Source organism: Mauremys reevesii, linkage group 2, assembly GCF_016161935.1.
Source record: "Mauremys reevesii isolate NIE-2019 linkage group 2, ASM1616193v1, whole genome shotgun sequence".
Lineage (NCBI taxonomy): Eukaryota > Metazoa > Chordata > Testudines > Geoemydidae > Mauremys > Mauremys reevesii.
The window spans coordinates 36,481,270-36,488,047 of NC_052624.1; positions in this window are offsets into that span (position 1 = coordinate 36,481,270).

Here is a 6,778-nt window from a genome sequence, read left to right on the forward strand (position 1 = left end):
CCTTTTCCCCAGCTGCTTTTCAGTACATTTTTTTACAGTTTTTCTGGCTTAGGTCAGGTGATTCAGACATCCCCTGCTGTTCCTGCCCGTTTTCACAGCCTGTGAATTAGCTCTTCTGGAGGCAGCATTTCCTGTCAGTGACTGACAAGAGGTGTTGTATCTGACAAGATGCATTTTCTCTCTCTTTCCCTCTCTTTCTTCTGTCTTGTCATTGCCTCCTCATCTCTCTGTGTCTCTCCTTTGCTTCTAGTCTCCTTAATCCTCTTCGGTTTTCTCTCACTTCTCCTTTTCTTTTTTCTTGTATTCTTTCTCCACTTCACTTTCTCTCTATTATCTTTCTTGTCCTCCTCTGCATTCTTTCAATCCCAGCAGGGCTCACGCATACAAATTGACCCCCTCCCAGCCAGTAATGTGATCGAAACTCTTTGTGGCTCCTACAATCTCTATGGTAACTATCGGGGGGGTCTCCATAGTGGTGTTAAACCCAGTGCACTGGCCCACATACTGTTGTTCTTGCTAACATTACATACTGACCACATGGGCCTGGTTGCTCATTTAAAAACTACCTTTTTTAAATAAAACATTGAAATCAATTTACTTTAAATAATTTAACACCCCCCCCTCCGGAAGCTAAAACCATGTGCCTGTGTGCAAATAGTTTTTTGGGTTCTAAAATGTCTGAAAGATGTCATTGTCTTCAGAGCAGCATTTCTGGGCAGCCCTTTTTTATCACTGTATTTATTATTATTGTTGATTGCTGGCTGTTGCAGTCAGGGATACAGCTAGGGATAGAGCTATACTAGAAAAATTAGTATCCACATTGCAGCAGCAGCTGGTAATAGTGAAACTGATGTGCTAAGCCACTAAGAAGTGAGCTGTAGCTCACGAAAGCTCATGCTTAAATAAATTTGTTAGTCTTTAAGGTGCCACAAGTACTCCTGTTTTTTTAATGCAGACTGGTATCAGAGCAGGTTTTTTGTTACACAGACTCAGATATCGTAAATGATATCTACGCTTGCTCTTACACCATTGCTACCAGTGTGCAGCTTTACCTTTCCTGACAGTTGCTGCAATACATATCCTAAATTTTAGACAAAGCCTATGTTACTATACATCCACTTACTACCATCAGGTTTGGAGCTGTGCAAAGATGGTGCAATTGTAGAATCTGGTTGCAGCATAGAGCTGAGGGAAGCACCCAAATAATTGTGATATGGCCATAAGGGACATAAAGAGCCACTATGCGGCCAAGTGTGCATTCCTCATGCATGCAAAGCTCCCAATGAAGCAATGAAAACTTGGGAGACACACAGAATTCAAGACCATGTCCATTACACTGAATAGATTTTTAAAAAGGGGATAAAAGTATCCAGCTTTAGAAAATGTAAAGAAGCTAGATTAGCAGTAGAAAAAGAACTGGATCCAAAGATTTTGCGAATATTATTATTTGCATAATATTTGTAAATAGTAAGATGTGGTTCCTGTTCAGGAATGTAGGTCCAAATATTGATACATATGAGGTTCATGAGATTCTTTATAAACAGCTGTGTTTTCGTACCCAAAACAAATGCCCTGGGGCTGTTGATTTCTACAGAAAATAACATTAGTAGCACCTGTTCAATATTTATGAACATGAATAATTAAAATGCGTTGGGAATTTTGGCAAAAATTACCTGAAATTTCAACTTAAAAACTATTGGGTTTTCCCTCATACCTCTGTATATTTTCTGGGACTTTTTTTTAAATATTACTCAGCCTTACTTATACTTTAATATCAAATATCACCAAAAGACACAGTATATTTATTAGGTAATTAAACTTTCCTGGCTTTGCTGCTACTGGAAAAATATTAGAAATCCCACAAGACCCTGTATTGCCCTGTGGGGTCCTGAAAACCACATCACTGTTGTTCAGAACTTTGTTGCTGACATTGGAAACACACTACTTTTACCAGAAAGAACGAGGAGTACCTGTGGCACCTTAGAGACAGGGATAAACATCTGAATTCTTCAAGAAATTATTCGGTTTTCCAACTAGTTCTATGTCTATGCCGTCCTCACAGATGTATTCATGGAAATGTCCACTGAACTGAACACATTCATTTGATTGTGAACGTTACACCTAGCTACGTGTGCATAAGTCAAGTACATTAATCGAATGTTTCTGTGACTACAGTCAGCAATGAAATGGTTAACACTGTGGGCATTTAAGTGGTCATAATTAACAGTCCATTAAGATGAATGGAGAAAGTTCTCACATAGCACTGCTATTGTTTCAGTCTGTCTGTTTACAGACGCCGCACAACAACAGCGTGTGGCTTGACATTGTCCTGGTTTTTGCAACCAGAGGAAGTAGAAAACATTCAAAGAAGCTTGGATTCTGGAAAATGCAGCAAAATCTGGAGGAAATCCATCAGTTTTGAACATTTCTTGCTCCAGGGATTTCTGTTGTCCCAGTTGACAGGGATATGAGAAGTAGCAAATCCACATTTTTTTTTATTAGCTGGTTACTTAAATAACACTCATCATCCATCAAATATTAGATACAAATCCATCCAAAATAAAGACCCAACTATCCTGCATCACTTCACACTTCATAATGACTCACATATGCAATAAAATTTGCTTCCAGCAAATAAAGGTGTAGGTGGAAAGCAACTCCACAAACCTGTAAGCATGCTTCCTGATTTCTCGATGGAATTGCTTTTTTGCTTATTTGGCTTATACTTTTCTGCAAGTGTATAAATGTTTCATTCTTTCTGTGTTTCATATTCTTGTATAATATGTCATGAGTCCCAGTACTGCCAGCCTCAAGCATGCAAAAATCATGTGTTGGACCACAAAACATCATAAGATTGGCTTTAAAAGCATGAGATATTTATAAAATGATATATTTTGGGTTCTTTATATTTGTCTTCTGGCTTCTGAATGTTTAGTGTTCACTTGCTTCATATTTTCAAGCTTTCTCTGCAGCCATGAGGGCTGAAAACTTACTTTTTTCAAAAATGGAAGCTGAGATTCTCATGCAATTTTTTAATTCCAGGAGCTGGGGCTTTAAGAAAAACAACAAATATCAGGAGACTCATGATAAAATTCTGAGAGTTGGCCATGCTGCATTAGTGCTGGTGGCTGTTCTCTAAACAGGTCCAGAGAGGCTGAGGCCCCAAGCATGAGGACCTGCATCCCAGCCGCCTACTGTCAAGTCTAGCAGCACAAATCACTGAGCAAAATACTTTTAGGTGTCTCATCTCACCACAGCAAGGCGTCAGTCAGCTCTTTAGTACACAAGACACATTTTATTTTCAGTGAAGCCCTTTAATTTATAGGCTCTGATTTTTAAAAGGTTTCCATTTTACAGGTGCATTTTTTTCCTCACAGATAATTCATTTGCATTTGTAATTCATAGTTCTTGTATATCTAACTACCTGACTCCACTCAGAAATCAGGTAATTAGAAAGCTTGACATCAGCAGCACTTGGATGTGTATCTCTTTATCTACACGGCAGTCATCATTTTGGTATCTGAGTTCCCGAAAATATGAATGAAATACAAAATGTGAGTGAAAATAATGGCTCTCAGCATGTTTTAATTCATTCATTTGAATATAAATAAATGAAAATATTAGCAAATAATTTTTTATCTTGGACTCAGGTATGATTGTCAAAAGAACATTTTAAATAATACATTTATAGAGTTTACCTTTATCCTTTCTGAAATAAAGGCTAGTAAAATATGGATTTGCATACTTTCATGTGTTAGAGTTTTTCCTGTAATTTTAACCTTAGTTTTGAAATTCCTGATTTTTTTAATGGTAGTTGTTTTTTTATTTATTTATTGTTAATTACAATGTTCTTATCAGGACTTTTGCCCTTAAGCTACTGATACAAATTATTTTATTTTATTTCACTTTAGACACATTTTTGTCTGGGTTCAATTTAAAACTTGCCATAGTGCCTTGTGCTTGGCTGAGGCACTCTCTAACCATTTGAAACAACATTAAAAGCACAGTGACATGCCAGAGTGATCCCCTGAAGCCGTTTTATAGGAATCCCTGTTTATTTCATTTTGATGGCAAGTCAGATTTCATGAAGTGGGAAGGTAAAAATGGTGTTAATTTCATAGATGACCTTTTTTAATCAAATTAATTTAAATCCTTCCAGTAACTCAGTTCCCAGTTTTGTCTTCCAAATGCAAAAATTTAATATCTACAAATCTGAGCCCTTTCAGTTCATAGGCACAATGGGAGAGAGAACTTTATACTAACTGCATCTGATGTAACTGTTACTCAAATTTATAATGAATTTATTTATGTAACTGTTAAAAAAATTGCAACCTCTACTTCTCTCCACAAAGAGAAATTCCCACATGTCCTTTTTTCTTGAGCAGTTTTAGGTATCACCCAGGGATAAAAATCTGAAAAGGTCCCAAAGGTACCTGAGTGGGTTTCAGAAGCTTCATAATGACCCATCAGTGAAGAACTGGGCTGACTGAGAAATAATAACCAGCATTTTTTTGGTTTTTTTGTTGCTGTTTTTTTAAATTGGAAGCCTAGGCTAGACACAATGTTCTAAAATACACTGTTAATTTCATTGTACTGTCCATGGACATCAGCCTAAAAACACTGAATACTGAACAAAATGCTTACTAATAAGTGGCTCAATTGAAATCACTGTAATAAGCAATTTGAGTAAGCGGAGCTGGTTGAGAAATTAAAAACATTTTTGTGAAAATTTCAAACTGCAGATTATTTCAATATGTTCAGTTTCAAAATAGACCCACTTTTTGTTTCACATTTTTTTCCATTTTTAAAATCTCATATTTTATTTTCAAAACACAACTTTTTCTGTGTTGAAATTGACAATTTTTAAATTTTTAAATATGCCACCATAGGAGTAAGCTGATCATTTACAATTGGCAATATAAAAGGAAACCCAAAAATTGAAACAGAGAATAGGAAATGAAAACTGATAAACAAGAATGAAAAGGATAAAAGCATTGTATTGAAAAGTGGGAAATTTCAAGAAAATTTAAATGGTTTTATGAACATTTCTGTTTCAAAAAAGGGCCGGACTTTTTTGGGGAAGTGGGGGAGGGGAGAATCTAATTTAAAAACATCTTCTCTCTTGTAGTAATTGCTTGCAAAATTGGTCCCTGTGGCTGAAATTCTACAAATACTCTGTGATGGCGTGTATTCCCTACATGTCATATTAATATGGACCTGAGAGGCCAATTGACCAGTGTGCTTGCACCTGGAGAGTGGGCCAGGCCTGCTTAGAGATAAAGCCCGGCTAGGACGTTAGCTGGCTTGTCCCTCTCCTCCCACCCTCACCCATCCCAGAGGTCAATTGGAGGAAGAAAACTTAGGGGGAGAGGAGGTGGAGTGTTTCTTCTCTGGAAGAAGGCTAAGAAGGATGTAGAAGAGATGAGGTAAGAGGTGAAGCTCTACACCTGAACCCTGAGTGAGGGGAGGAGTGTGCCAGCCTCTGGGCTTTGATTGAGGCACAGAAACCTGTGGCTAGACAGGACATTATAGAGCAGTAGAGGTATGCCTGCAATAAGGTAGGTGGCTGCCAGCTGGGCCGAAGGTTTGGTTTTGTATAAATTTCTGTTTGACTTTAGTAAAGGAATTTGTGATCCTGGTAGAGGCAGGGCTCTGTTAAGAGGTTTGGCTGGAGTAGGCCAAAGGACAGTGGGGGAAACTGAGGCAAGGGTGCTGCAATACCACAGTGAGACAGAAGGAGGCATGCTGGGTTGACAACTTTGATATATATTGACATGCTTAACTTACTCATGTTTGTATTCCCATTGATTTCACTGGGACTACTCACCTGTGTAAAGTTAAGCACATGTGGAAGTATCAGCAGGATCAGGGCTTATGTTTGTAAAATTGAAGTTGTGGTAGCAACAAATGTTTATGGGGACAAATGGCAAGTGGCCTAGCTGTCTAATTAAAAAACTAAAGGTATAAGTAAGGACCTAATCCTGTTTCTATGGAGTTGGCCATTGACTTCAGAGGAAGCATAATCAGATACAAAAGCTATACATTTTAGTGTTAAATTACTTTGTTTTAATAATAACATATATCTGCTATTTATATAATAACTTCTATCCAGAGAGCTCAGTGGGTCTTGTAACTGTTAACTAATTTAGCTTCAGAAATCTCTTGTCAGGCAGGTATCATCTTCATTTTGCAGATGGGGAAACTGAGGCCCAGAACTTAAATGCTTTGCCCAAACCTGTGTCAAGTCATGACTGAAGTGATCAATGATGCTTGGATCCATGAAACTTTTGGTGGTGGTCCATGGAAAATTGGCTGGCTCTCAGCCGGTCAACAATGGGAGCTTTTGGGTACGGAGCATTTTTGTCAATCTGGCCACTTAACTACCAAAGGTACTGAGGGACTTTTGAATATCTAGCCCTGAAAATGTAGAGTTGAGGTGAACTGTTGCAGGACCACAAAGTATTTAGTTTCCTTCTTTAGATCTGGTAGCTCAAGCGAAACACCAGTCTCTTATGGGAGGTAGATGAGGGAGGCGGGAACATGTGAGGAAGCTTGCTTGTCACTGCCAGTGCTGTATTTGATCTGAGCATTTCAGGGCTGTCCGTTTCAGTGATACACAATCTCTGAGCACTGGCCTCTTGCCAGGAATCTGAGGGCTGAATGTCATTTGCATACAAATTTAATTTTGTACTAAAAAGAAATGTACGCAACAATCATATTTCATGCCTACTTTCATCTCCTATTCCCCATGAACCCGAGGCTTAGGAATGGAAGAGCC